The sequence below is a fragment of the Notamacropus eugenii genome, chromosome 2, assembly GCF_028372415.1.
Source record: "Notamacropus eugenii isolate mMacEug1 chromosome 2, mMacEug1.pri_v2, whole genome shotgun sequence".
NCBI lineage: Eukaryota > Metazoa > Chordata > Mammalia > Diprotodontia > Macropodidae > Notamacropus > Notamacropus eugenii.
The window spans coordinates 527,410,676-527,426,023 of NC_092873.1; positions in this window are offsets into that span (position 1 = coordinate 527,410,676).

Genomic DNA, 15,348 nt, shown 5'->3' on the forward strand with positions numbered 1-15,348 from the left:
ATTTTAAGGGTGAGCTCATCCCATTTACATTCAGTTGTAATTACTGTGTCTTTCCCTCCATCCCATTTTCTTCTGTTTCTCTCTCTCTCTCTCTCTCTCTCTCTCTCTCTCTCTCTCTCTCTCTCTCTCTCTCTCTCTCTCTCATTCTTCTTTAAAAGTCTATTTTTGTGTCTAACCAATGACGCCTTAATCAACTCTCCCTTTTATCATCCCTTCACCTTCTCTTATCTCCTAGTCCTCCTATTTCCCATATTGAGTAAGCTACATTTCTATACACAACTGAGTGTGTGTGTGTATATGTGTTTTCTTCCCTCTTGGAACTATTTCCAGTGAGAATAAGGTTCAAGTGTCGCCCATCACTTTCCCCCATTTTCCCTCCATTGTAAAAGCTCTTCCTTGATTACCTTTTTTATGTGAGAAAAATTTCTCCATTTTACCTCTCCCTTCCCACTTCTTCTAGTACATCTGTCTTTCTTATCCCTTCATATTTTTGTAGATCATTCCACCATAATTGACTCACACCAATGCTTTCTGTCTATGTAAACTCCTTTTAATTGTCCTAATAATGATAAAGTTCTACAGAGTTAGATGTATCATATTCCTACAAAGAAATGTAAGCAGTTTGACATTACTGAGTCCCTTATGATTACTCTTTCATGTTTACATTTTTATGCTCCTCTTGAGTCTTGTGTTTGAATGTCAAGTTTTCTATTTAGTTCAGGGTCTCTTCTTCAGTAATTTTTGAAAGTCTTCTTTTTCATTAAATATCCATTTTTCCCCTGAAAGATTATACATATTTTTCTGGATAGATAATTCTTTTTTTTATTTTTTTTAATTATTTTTTAATGTTTAACAATCACTGCCATACAATTGAGATTTTATCCCCCCCACACCTACCCCCCACTACCCCCCTCCCTCCCCATGACTGCATACAGTTCTGTATAGGTTCTACATATACTTTTCTATTGAGTACATTTTCACTATAGTCGTGCTATGTAGTCGGACTAAAATAAATGGAAGAAATCATATACCAAATCAAAACATGATACACAAAAACATACACATACACAAACATGATCTGCTACATTCTGCGAATGACTTCCATATTTCTTTCTCTGAGTGTGGAAGGCATTTTGCCTTAGAGAACCACCACTGGGATTTTTTTTTTTTAAAGAAGTTCTTGCGTTATTACAAAATTCCAAGTCTACCAGAAAAAACTCTCGCACACTGTGGTCGTTGCTGTGCACAAAGTTCTCCTGGTTCTGCTCCTTTCACTCAGCATCAGGTCATATAAGTCCTTCCAGGCCTCTCTGAAGTCTTCCTGTTCATCATTTCTTACGGCACAATAGTATTCCATTACATTCATATACCATAATTTATTCAGCCATTCCCCAATTGATGGGCATCCCCTTGACTTCCAGTTTTTGGCAACTACAAAGAGTGCTGCTATAAATATTTTTGTACATGTGGGACCCTTTCCCATTTTTATGATCTCTTGGGGATACAGTCCTAGTAGCGATATTGCTGGGTCAAAGGGTATGCACATTTTTGTAGCCCTTTGGGCATAGTTCCAAATTGCTCTCCAGAATGGTTGGATGCGCTCGCAGCTCCACCAACAATGAATTAGTGTTCCAACTCTCCCACATCCTCTCCAGCATTTATCATTTTCTTGTTCTGTCATGTTTGCCAATCTTATAGGTGTGATGTGGTACCTCAGAGTTGTTTTGATTTGCATCTCTCTAATCAACAGTGATTTAGAGCATTTTTTCATATGATTATAGATTCTTTAATTTCTTCTTCTGAAAATTGCCTGTTCATATCCTTTGACCATTTATCAATTGGGGAATGACTTGTATGATTATACATTTGAGTCAGTTCTCTATATATTCTAGAAATGAGGCCTTTATCCCCGAGCTTAGCTGTAAAAATTCTTTCCCAATTTACTACATCCCTCCGGATTTTGGTTGCATTGGGTTTGGTTGTGCAAAAACTTCTCAGTTTAATGTAATCAAAATTATCCATTTTGCATTTCATAATGCTTTCTATCTCTTCTTTAGTAAAAAATTCTTCCCTTCTCCATAAATCTGATAAATACACTATTCCTTGCTTCTCTAGTTTATTCATGGTATCAATCTTTATACCTAAATCATGTACCCATTTGGACTTTATTCTTGTGTACGGTGTCAGGTATGGGTCTATGCCTAATTTCTGCCACACTGTTATCCAGTTTTCCCAGCAATTTTTGTCAAACAGTGAATTCTTATCCCAGAAGCTGGGGTCCTTGGGTTTATCAAACAGAAGGTTGCTATATTCCTTGCCTACTGCATCTTGAGTGCCAAGTCTATTCCACTTGTCTACCTCTCTGTTTCTTAGCCAATACCAAGTGGTTTTGATAATTGCTGCTTTATAGTACAATTTGAGGTCTGGTAGTGCTAGGCCACCTTCCCAAGCATTTCTTTTCATTAGTCCCTTTGATATTCTGGACCTTTTGTTTTTCCAAATGAATTTTGATATTATTTTATCCAGCTCTAGAAAATAATTGTCTGATAGTTTAATTGGTATGGCACTAAATAAGTAAATTAATTTAGGTAGAATTGTCATTTTTATTATATTAGCACAGCCTACCCATGAGCAACTCATGTTTTTCCACTTAGTTAAATCTGACTTTATTTGTGCAAAAAGTGTCTTGTAATTGTGTTCATATAATCCCTGGGTTTGTTTTGGCAGGTAAACTACTAAGTATTTTATACTGTCTACCCTAGCTTTAAATGGGATTTCTCTTTCTATCTCTTGCTGTTGGACTTTGTTGCTAATATATAGGAATGCAGAAGATTTGTGTGGGTTTATTTTGTAACCTGCAACTTTGCCAAAGTTGTTTATTATTTCAAGTAATTTTTTACTTGAATCTCTGGGATTCTCTAAGTAAATCATCATATCATCAGCAAAGAGTGATAACTTAGTTTCTTCTTTGGCTATTCTTATTCCTTCAATATCTTTATCTTGTCTAATTGCTACAGCTAACATTTCTAGTACCATATTGAATAATAGTGGTGATAATGGACATCCTTGTTTCACCCCTGATCTTATTGGGAATGCATCTAGCTTATCCCCATTGCATATAATGCTTGCTGAAGGTTTTAGATAGATACTGCTTATTATTTTATGGAAAGTTCCCTTTATTCCTACATTCTCCAGTGTTTTTAATAGGAATGGGTGTTGTATTTTGTCAAAAGCTTTTTCTGCATCTATTGAGATAATCATGTGGTTTTTGTTAGCTTTGTTGTTGATGTGATCGATAATGCTAATCGTTTTCCTAATATTAAACCAGCCCTGTAATCCTGGTATGAATCCTACCTGATCATAATGTATTAATCTCATGATAAGATGCTGTATTCGTTTTGCTAAAATCTTATTTAAAATTTTTGCATCTATATTCATTAGGGACATTGGTCTATAATTTTCTTTCTCTGTTTTGTCTCTTCCTGGTTTGGGTATCAAAACCATATTTGTATCATAGAAAGAATTTGGGAGGTCTCCTTCTTCCCCAATTTTCAAAAATAGACTATATAGTATTGGAATTAACTGTTCTTTAAATGTTTGATAGAATTCACTTGTGAATCCATCTGGCCCTGGAGATTTTTTCCTAGGGAGTTCATTGATGGCTTGTTCAATTTCTTTTTCTGAGATGGGGTTGTTTAAGTATTCAACTTCCTCTTCTGTTAATCTGGGCAATCTGTATTTTTTAAAATATTCATCCATCTCTGCCAGGCCTAGAGGCCTGTGGGCTACTCGAGTCTTCCCTTACCTCTATCGGAGGTCTTCAGTTGGCCAAACCGGATGCTCGTATGAGAGAAAGGACGTTCCAGAGTCGAACAAGGGTTGAGCTTTATTTCAGGGTCTAGTTACAAGTGCAGGGGAATTCTTCCTTAGGAGGGAGCGAAGAATCTCCCAAGGAGGCAAAGATCTTACAATAAGAGATTGGAAGTAGAAGTATAAGTGGGGAGAGAGGGGGAGGGGAGAGAGGAGAGAGGAAAAGCGGAGCCTTGTTGTCCTCACATGTGGCCCCTCCGCCCAAGAGCGCTTTCAGGCTTTCCTGATCCTACTTAAGCTCTCCAGCCGCATAGTTTGCATCTGAATACCGTGTTGTTAGGTGTGCCCAGATCCGGGACAATCTCGAGGGCGGGGAGAGCTCTCTCCCATCACGTCTCTCACGGGAAGAGGCAGAAATACACGAGATAGCTCGGTTCACCTTGATTCCCAGTCGTTTCCTGGGGGGGCCTCGTGAGAACTCTAAGATTTAGAAGTTCCCACCTTTACCCGCCCGAGACTGTCCACATGGAATTGAGCTTCCATCCCCAGCACATCTCGTTTAGATTATCGAATTTGTGGGCATAAAGTTGGGCAAAGTAGTTTCTAATTATTGTTTTAATTTCCTCCTCATTGGAGGTGAGTTCACCCCTTTCATTTTTAATATTAGTAATTTGATTTTCTTCTTTCTTTTTTTTAATCAGATTTACCAAAGGTTTATCAATTTTATTAGTTTTTTTCATAAAACCAACTATTGGTTTTATTTATCAATTCAATAGTTTTCTTAATTTCAATTTTATTAATCTCTCTTTTGGTTTTCAGTATTTCTAGTTTGGTATTTACTTGGGGATTTTCAATTTGTTCTTTTTCTAGCTTTTTCAACTGCAAGCCTAAGTCATTGATCTCCTCTTTCTCTATTTTATTTCTGTAAGCATTCAACAATATAAAACTTCCCCTAATAACTGCTTTTGCAGTATCCCATAAGATTTGGTATGTTGTCTCACTATTGTCATTCTCTTGAATGAAATTGTTGAATGTTTCTATGATTTCTTCTTCAACCCAACCCTTCTTTAGGATTAGATTATTTAGTTTCCAATTGATTTTTGGTTTATCTTTCCATGGCCTTTTATTACATGTAATTTTTAATGCATTATGATCTGAGAAGGATGCATTGATTATCTTTACCTTTCTGCACTGGATTGTGAGATTTTTATGTCCTAGTACATGGTCAATTTTTGTAAATGTTCCATGTACCGCTGAGAAAAAGGTATATTCCTTTCTATTCCCATTCAATTTTCTCCAAAGATCTATCATATCTACCTTATCCAGAGTTTTATTTACCTCCTTAACCTCTTTCTTGTTTATTTTGAGGTTAGATTTATCAAGTTCATAGAGGGGGAGGTTGAGGTCCCCCACTAGTATAGTTTTACTGTCAATTTCTTCCTTTAACTCCCCCAACCTCTCCTCTAAGAATCTGGATGCTATCCCACTTGGAGCATACATGTTTAGTAATGATATTGCTTCATTGTCTATGGTGCCTTTTAGCAGGATATAGTTTCCATCCTTATCCCTTTTGATTAGATCTATTTCTGCTTTTGCTTTGTCTGAGATTAGGATTGCTACTCCTGCCTTTCTTACATGAGCTGAAGCACAATATATTCTGCTCCATCCTTTGACCTTTATCCTATGTGTATCCCCCCGTTTCAAATGTGTTTCTTGTAAGCAGCATATTGTTGGATTATGGCTTTTAATCCATTCTGCTATCCGTCTCCGTTTTATGGGAGAATTCATTCCATTCACATTCACAGTTATGATTACAATCTGTGTATTACCCTCCATCCTCTTTCCCACCATTTGTGCTTTTAGCTCTCCTGTCTCCCTTCCCCTCCTCAATAGTGTTCACTTTTCACCCCCTCCTCCTGCAGCCTTCTCCTCCTTCTTTTAGCCCCCCTCCCTTTTACTCCCCTTTACTCTTATTGCTTCTTCCCTCCCTTTTAGCCTCCCTCCCCTTTCTTCCCCCTCCCCCTCCTACTACCTATAGAGCTAGTTAGGATTATCTGCTTAAGATTATTGTTCCCTCCTTTAAACAAATCAGATGAAAGTACCTCTCAAACAATGCTCATCTCCCTCCCCTCCTTCCCTCTACTATAGTTTTGTACTTCTTCCTGTGCTGTAATTTGCCATTTTCTGCTTCCTCCTTTTCACACCTCCTATTACAATCTCTTCTCATACTTAAATCATATTTTTGACATGACATCATTTACTTTATACCCGTTCCCTCTATGTATATCCCTTTTATCATAATAGCTGCACAGTTCTCAAGATTAACAGGTATCATCTTCCCTTATAGGGAGGTAAACAGTTTGCCCTAATTGAGTAACATGTTTTTGTTTTTGTTTTTTCCCCCCTGTTTACCTTTTTATGATTCTCTTGAGACCTGCATTTGAAGATCAAATTGTCTATTGAGTTCTGGCGTTTTGGTCAGGAAGCTCTGGAAATCCCTTATTTCGTTGAATGATTTTCTCCTTGACTGAAATTTTATGCTGAACTTTGCTGGGTAGTTGATCCTTGGTTGAAAAGTGCCAACTCCTTTGCCTTATGGAATATTGGGTTCCACTTCTTTCGATCTTTTAATGTAGAAGCTGCAAGGTCCTGTGAGATCCTGACTGTATGTCCTTGATATTTGAATTGTTTCTTTCTGGCTGCTTGTAGTATTTTCTCCTTCACTTGATAGCTCTGGAATTTGGCAACGATATTTCTTGGGGTTTTGAGTTTGGGATCCTTTTCGGGAGGGGAACGGTAGATTCTTTCGATGACTATTTTGCCCTCTGAGTCTAGTACTTCTGGGCAGTTTTCCTTGATCATTTCCTGGAAGATATTGTCCAGACTGTTTTCTTCATCATGGGTTTCTGGCAGGCCAATAATTCTTAAATTTTCTCTCCTGGATCTATTTTCCAGGTCAGTTGTTTTTCCAATTAAATATTTTACATTTTCTTCTATCTTTTCATTCTTTAGATTTTGTTTGACTGATTCTTGCTGCCTCATTGAGTCATTAGTTTCTACTTGCCCAATTCTAATCTTCATCATATTGTTTTCTTCAGTTAACTTTTGCATCTCCTTTTCCATCTGACCAATTTTTCCCTTTAAGGAGCTATTTTCTCCATTTAATTTTTGTACTTCCTTTTCCATTCGACCAATTTTCCCAGTTAGGTTTTGTGTTTCCTTTTCCATTTGATCAATTTTCCCAATTAGGTTTTGGGTTTCCTTTTCCTTTTGATTAACTCTTCCTTTTAGGGAATTATTTTCTCCAGTTAACTTTTAAACTTCCTTTTCCATTTGTTCAATTTTCCTTTTCAAAGTGATGTTCTCATCAGTGAATTCTTTTTTTATAATTTTAAAATCATTGGCCAGTTTTTCTTCTATTTCCTTCTTCACCTGTTCCAGGAAATCTAGTTGTGCTTGCGAGAGGTTCATAGTCCCTTCTGAAGTTTCAGATGGAAGTACAGTCTCAGCTCTGACCTCTTTGGTGTTTGTGTTTTGGTCCTTATCCCCATAGAAAGATTCTATGGTTTTTTCTCCCTTCTGCTTTTTCCTATTCATGATGTTGGCTGAGTGTTGTAGCTTCTGGTTCTTTCAGTCAGAAGGTACAGAACTTTGTGTTGAGCTGATGTGTGAAGAAGCTAAAAGCAGGTTTTTGTTTTTTGTTTCCCAGATCAACCCTGGGGTTAGCTTGTTAAGTGTGTGGGAGGGGTGGTCTGGTCACAGGAGATCTCCTCAGCTGTACTGAGGCAAAGGCAAGCTCTGGGGATGGTGATCCCAGCTTCCCTATTGTCTTTCCTTTTCCCCTGGAGGGCTGAGGCACGCCTAGATGCTAATGTGTGTTCCCACCCCACCTGGGGCTCCTCTCCCGGCACTGAGGCTTGCCTGGGTCTCAGTGAGAATTTTCTCTGCCCTAGGTCCTCTGTCCTTCCAGATCGCCTCCGCCACAGTAGGAAGAATCCCCCTTTGCTATTTTCCTAGCCTCTGGTGTTATGAGACTATTTGCCCCCTTCTGCCATTCCCGCTGATCCAGGATTTTTCTGGGGAAATATTTTATGGTTCTTTCACGGTCATCAGAGGGGAGAAGAGAGCATTTACTGATCACTCCGCCATCCTGGCTCCCGGAAGTTCAAGTAGGTGACTTACCAAAGTTTAGTCTTCAGGCTGAAGGTTTCAAGGGCTGCTGCGCTGATATCTGGCGCTCAGCAGCTCTCACCAGCTCGGTTTGGCTGGTCTCCTGCCCCGCTTGTTCCCCCCGCCACTCTCAGGCTTCTCAGGTCCCTTCCGCCCCACTGCGCTGACCGCACTGCACTGTGCGCTGGGGGCTCACCCCCGCGGAACAGATCCTTTCCGTGGACCTTCCAGTCTAACCTGGGCTCCAAATCTGTCAAAGTCTGTCACCCACTGGATTCCGCACCTCCAAAGTTTGGTCAGATTCTCCTTTCAGAGGTATCCAGAGGAGTTTGTCCAGGAGCTTATGTGAGTCGTTGCTTTCACTCTGCCATCTTGGCTCCACCCTGGATAGATAATTCTTGATCCTAATCCTAGCTTCTTTGCCTTCTGGAATATTATATTCCAACTCCATTCCTTTAACTTGGAAACAGGAAATCTCATGTGATCCTGACTATATATCCACAATTATTTGAATTGCTTCCTTCTGGCCATTTGAAGTATTTTCTCTTTGATCTGGGAGCTCTGGAATTTGGCTATAATATTTCTGAGAGTTTTTGTTTTGAGATCTCTTTCAGGAGATGATTGGTGGATTCTTTAAATTTTTATCTTACCCTAACTATCTAAGACATCAGGGCAGTTTTCCTTCGCAATTTCTTGAAATATGATATCTATCCTCTTTCTTTGACCATGACTTTCAGGTAGTCCAAGAATTCTTAAATTATCTGTCCTTGATCTATTTTCTGGTAACTGTTTTTCTAATATTTCACATTTTCTTCTATTTTTTTCATTCTTTAGACTTTATTGTTTCTTAATGTTTAATGGAATCAATAAGTTTCTACTTGCCCAATTCTAATCTTTAAGGAATTATTTTCTTTGGTGAGATTTTATACCCCTTTTTCCATTTAGCCAATTCTGCTTTTTAAGTTATTTTCTTTGGCAAATATTTGTACTTGCTTTTCCATTTGGCCCACTCCTATATTTTCCACAAGAACATTAGAAGAGATTTTATCAACTACTTTGTTAAAAAAAAAAAAAACCTAGGCAAATAGTATCACCAAGCATTACTGTGGTCTGCTAATTTTGTATTCCTATTTTTTTAAAAAAAAAGGAAATGAGATTAATGTCTGAAATTTTCCTGTGAATACAAATCCAGCTCTTTGATTTACTGTCTGTAGATTACATTCTCTTCTCTTTGATGAATATTGTGATAGTGCATACCCTTTGATGAATATTGGGACAACACTACTCGTTTTCCATTTTATCATTTCCATTTTACCATTCCTGTGTTCCATAATCTTTGACATAGCATTGGCAGCCTCAGCAGCCACTCCTCTCCATTCTCTCAGTCCCAGAGGATGAGGTTTATCTGAGCTGGTGACTCAAGCTCATCTTTATCTCAAGTGAAGAGGTCATCTTTTAAGAATATCTCTGTAAAGTCGAGGGAGTTTGGTTGAAGAGTTCCCTGTGTATCCACACTGGTCTCTTAAGACAGTCGATTTCTCCTTTTCTTTTTCATTGAAAGTGGTGGATCTGGAGAACTTCATTTTCAGAGCTCCTCATCCCTCTTGGACTGCTGCTGCTTGTTGACTTTTAGTCCACAGGTTTCTATTTATCCTTCCTCTTAACCCTTTGAAATATATTCTATCAAAACATAATGTGCATATTAGATAATGCCTGGTTTTCCTCTCATCCATTACAAGCCCAATAAGAGATTGGTCTCTTCTACCCAAGGTTTTCATTCCCACTCCTCCAGCACTGAGTTCCTATCCTGTAACTGAAAATCAGATTCAGAATCTCATTTCCCCTTGTTTGTTCCTCTACTTTTTGAAGAACAGAATGATTATTAAGACAAAGTCAAGAAAATATTAACTTCCTGCTTTTGAGAAAGAAAATGCTCTAGCATATATCTGGATAATTGAAGTCCTTCACTAATTAACTACATCATGTCTGTGTGACAGATTTGTTATTTCTTTTATATATTCCTCATCAGTTAAGGCAACCAGGTGGTGAAGTGCAGAAAGTACTAGGAAGATTGGAGTTCAAGTCCAGCCTCAGACATTTACTAGGTGAGTGACCCAGAGAAAATCACTTAACCTTTGTTTGCCTCAGTTTTCTCATCTGTAAAATGAGGATCATAACAGCACCTACCTCCCAGAATTGTTGTGAGGATCAAATGAGATAATATTTGTAAAGCTCCTGGCAAATAGTAAATCCTTAATAAATGCTTCCTTCCTGTTACTTTCTTCTCTCCAAAAAGTCTGCCATCTACTCTAATGACAAAATTCTTCAGCTTCTGCAAAAGCTGAAGAAAGCAAAATGCTTTCCACCCAGCTTCATCCAAATGGTTCCTGCAGTTTCTCACATGAATGTATCTCCTTACTATATGATGCTACTCAACCCCACTCAGACCCTGTCTCTACTATATTTATATTACCTTTCCTCTGAATAAGGTAAACCCATCCAGAGTTACATCCTAGTCACTGATTTTATTCCACCTTGTCTCAGTGATGCCTAAATTATTTACCTAATAGTCTCAATGATACATCAAATTTTTTTCCTTGAATTGGGAATCCCCACTTTGCTTGTTGCCTAAACGTTATGCCACAGATTTTTGCAGTAAGCAGGTGGTATTGTAGACAGAGATTTGGACTTGGAATGATCTGAGTTCAAAACCTTCCTTGGACACTTAGTATCAGTATGACCCTGGACAAGTCACTTAACTTCGATAAGACTCAAATTTCTTCCTCAGCAAAATGGCAACAGCATAGTGCCTACTTCCCAGGTTGGTAGCAAGTTTTAAATGAGGTAATATGCAAAGTCCCTTGTAAACTTTAAAATATCCTATAAATACAAACTAGTTAGAATAGGTTCTTAGGTCCAGGACTCATTCCACTTCACTATGCTCAGTACTCTTGCTTCTTGTACAATCTTCTCATTCAAGAAATCTATAGATAAAGACTGAATTGAGGGGATCCAGTAGCCATTTATTTCCCCAGTCTTTTCTTAAGAAAGATATTGAAAAATTGTATATCATTAGAAAATTTTTTTTCAGAATTCTGGACAATGACAATGAATCCTTATTGTTGACTCTTCTCCCTCTTTTTTCCCCACATTCAATCAGTTCCCTAGTCTTGTCAATTCTCCTTGTATAAAGTATCTCCCAGACAGTCAGCTGCCTCTCCACTCACCCTGATCCCACTCAGTCCCAGGGGACAGGAGTTCAAGCTTTCCTTTTTTGGGTGGAAGGATGTTGTTTTAGAGACACTTAAAGGGATACTTGGAATAGGGAGCCTCCCCACCTGCTCTTCCTGCTTTGAGTTCCTCCACATTGCTGCTAGTGTACTGTTCTTCTTCCTAATGCACCATATCAGCTCTTTGGACACAAACTTCCAGCAGTTCCCTACTTTTTATAGAATAAAATCTAAATTCACTGGACTGACATCTAGGTGGCACATTGGATAGAGCATTGGGCTCGGATTCAGAAAGATCTGAATTCAAATACAACCTCAGAGACTTACTGGCTAGGTGACTCAGGGCAAGTCACCTCTCCTTACCTCAGTTTCCTTATCTTTATGAGGAGGATTACAATAGAACCTACTTCCTAGTATTTGTGAAGCCTGAAAACCTTAAAACACTATATAAATGCTAGCTATTCTTGTTATTATCTCTATCATCATTATCAAAACACAGCCAATATGCATCAGTGACAGGACTTGATCCCAGTATTTCTTGCCTCTAAGACCAGAGCTATATTCACTACCTCACACTTCCACTGTTTTTTTTTTTATTGAAATGACTATTACTATTAGTTTTCTCCTTTACCCGTAGAATTTAGATACCACTTAATACACAACCATTAGACTTTATGGTTCCTGAAGTCAGGGACTTATATGTCAAATATGTTTTTCTACCTTTTTGTACCCCAGGCTCTTGGCATGTAGTAGACACATACAGGATGGATGTCAAATTGAAATAGATTGTATTCCTAGTGGATGTGATTCTGTTTAAAAATCATGGGAATACTTGGTCTCCTGCATCTCTGTTAGAATTTTGTAAACCTCTGGAGTAGGGGTTGAATGTTACAGGGGCAGAAATTCTCAAAGACCATCTGCTCATTTATGAAAGGGTTTTAATCTGCGCCAGTGAAGATAATATCCATAACCTGAAAGTTTCAGACCATCAGAAGAGCTGAAAATAAATCCCACATTTATGAAGTCCATGTTAGTTACATACTGTATAGTGATGGCTCCAAGTGCACTAATACACTTACACACGCGTACAACTGTAAAGTACAGGATGGACTGGATCTTAATTTCAACCTTTAACTCTATTTTCTGAAAGATCTCATGCATGAGAAAGTCATTATTTATTTATTGACTTATTTGAAAGTCATCTTCTTTTTTTTTTTTTTTTTTTTTTTTTTACAGGAATCAAGGTGTTGGATGAGCAAACAGGAGGCTCTGATGACTGTCCACCCATTTGGGATCTTCCCTTGCCCTAACACATCTGGCTCAATTCTTTTTCACCACAACCAATCTTGGAGCAGTTAATGGTCATCTCAGTGGCCAGTTATTGCCTCTTTGGTAGATTGGTACCTACTACTTGGTGCTTGATGAGGATTTCATCATCAGAGGAACTGAGATAGAAGAGGCTGTGGCCCATGATGTCATCAAAAGCTCCATTTTTGTTTCTTGTCCCCAAATTCTTCTTTTCCCTCCACTGAATGAAAGTTTTTTAAAAACGACAAAATTAGAGGCACAATGAGTCAGGGTGAACCTTAGACATATTCATATTTGGAAAGTGGGAAATTGACAAGCATAATTGAATTGACCTTCCCTGGGTCTTCACTGGGTGTCCAGTGGGAACTCAGAGTTCAGAGGATACAGCTAGAAATGAACTTGGGGACCATTCCTTAAGTGAAATCCCATTTTGAGTGAAAATCATTTTGCTGAGAGTAGAAAGGGTCCTTAGAGATCATCTAATGCAAGCCTCTCACTTTGCAGATAGAGTTTCACACCGAAGATGGTCAGTGAATTGTCCAAGGTTACTCAGAAAGTAGCAGAGCTTGTGTGCTGATTCATTTGATTTATGCTCTAGGTCAGATGGGGGCATCCAACTAAATTATTACTGAAGTCTCTTCCAGTTTCAAAGTTTTATTTTTCTATGAAACTGAATTCTGAAAACATTGTGCTGACATTTATAACAGATTTAGATATTTTATCAGCAAAATCTTAAATGAATTCCACTGAACACTCAAAAAGAAAAAAATTCATAGAAAATATTCCATCTGTTCTTCTGTCATCTGAGTTCTTCTTCATCAAATGAAGTGAGGTCACATTACTCCTCAGTAGCCTCCCAACATGACACGATCATTCCCCTGCCTACACAGCATGTGCTGTTCCTCCAACCTGGAATATTCTTTCTCTTCCTCTCCTTCATCCAAATCTTACCTTTCCTTCTGAGTCCAATTCAAGAAGAGCCTTGACATTTCTATTCAGAGGATCCCATAACCCTGAGACCATGCTTTATGAAGATCATTCGAAAGAATTGAGAATATTTCTCCTAGAAAAAGAGGACTCAAAGAAGATGCACTATTGGTCTTCTGGTATTTGAAAGATTACTCTCGAATGTTCTACTCTGCCCAAGAGTTCAGAGGGAATCACAAAGAAGCTTATTAACCTTTAACATAAGGAACAACTTCCTAACAATGGGAAGTGTTCCAAGGTGGAAGAATCTGCCAGTAAGGGGGTTCACCGTACTGGTGATCTTCCAGTTGAGGCTGGACAACCACTTATCAGAGATGTGCTAGTGGGGGTGATTGTTCGACTATCCATTGGAATAGCTGATCCCTTTGGCCCCTTCCCTCTCTGAGGTTCTTTCATTGTGTGACCCATCCCATCTTTCACTATACTAGGGCACCCCATCCTCTAGCCTTCTTAATTTTCTTGACCCCTGCCCCGATGCCTTTGTATCAGCTATGCTCCCATCCCTGCACTCCTTCCTCACCTCAGCCTCCTGGAATCCCTGCTTTCCTTCAGCACTCAGCAGGAATGCCATCTTTCCAGGGGTCATTCCTGGTCCTCACTGCTGCTAGTGCACAATCCCAATAGGAATCCCATAGAATCAGAGATTTAGAATTAGAAGAGGATCTCAGAGCCCACCCAGTCTAACATTCATCCTTCAGGTGAGCAAACTAAGGCTCTGAGAAGTAAAGAGACTAGTCCAGGGTGACCTAGCGCATTCTGCTGTCTCAAAGGCAGCATTTGAACCCTGCTCCTCTTGGCCCCTCATCTAGCCCTCTGTCATCTGCTGCTCGATTCTGCTCTGGAGGTGTAGCTGTTTAAACCTAGGCAGTTGACTTGGAGTGGCTGAGCTGCAGCCGAGTCAGGGCTTGTAGCAATGGCAGGACAAAGCAGGTGCCTAGCCTCTTCTCTTTTTAGTTAGAGATCACAAGTAACCCCATGAGTGTGTTGAAGTCCTAGAGACAGCTGGCAAACTTTCACCCTGAACACTTACACCTCAGAAATTGAGAGCTTGATATTCTGTTTTGTTGATTTCTATTCATTAAGAAAGTGAGGAATAAAAGGGTAAGAATGCAGATTACATTTCAAAGTGTGTCATTCTTTGGGGGGAGCTGATTGTTAAACATTACCAGCACTTTTGCTGTTGTTTCAGTCGTTTCCAGCTCTCTGTGATCCCTTTTGAGATTTTCTTGGCAAAGATGCTAAAATGGCTTGCCATTTCCTCATCTAGTGCATCTTACAGATGAGGAAACTGAGGCAAACACGGTTAAATGACTTGCCCAGGGTCCACTGCTGCTAAATGTCTGAGGTTGGTTTTGAATTCAGGTCCTTCTGACTCCACAGCTCTATCTACTGCCCTACCTAGCTGCTCTATTTATCAGCACAACCCTGGGTAAATTGCCAGTAAGTGGAAGGTTTTTTTAATTGACACTCTGCCAAACCATCCGTGAACATATCAGAAAAATCAGGAACTCCTGTGTTCTCGCTGAAATTTTAAGATTCAAATGTTTTCTTATAAACATGGAGATATCAGTATCATTTCAAGTAACAGTGCCTGGAAAGAAATGAGATATGGTTGGGGAATGGGATTTCCTTATCTCCCTTATCTTGTGTCATTCACAGTCCTCTCCCAGTGTCTTTATCTTGCAAGACTTACCATAGATCTCCAACCCCTATGAGGAAACCCTAAAATCATCCTATATAAGTCTGGTTCTTTTCCTATATCAGTCTTTGTTTAGCTCCTTGCTAAATCTCAGACCCGCTGCTTTTGCTTCAAAAAAATTTCCAATGGCTACAAAAAAAAGGA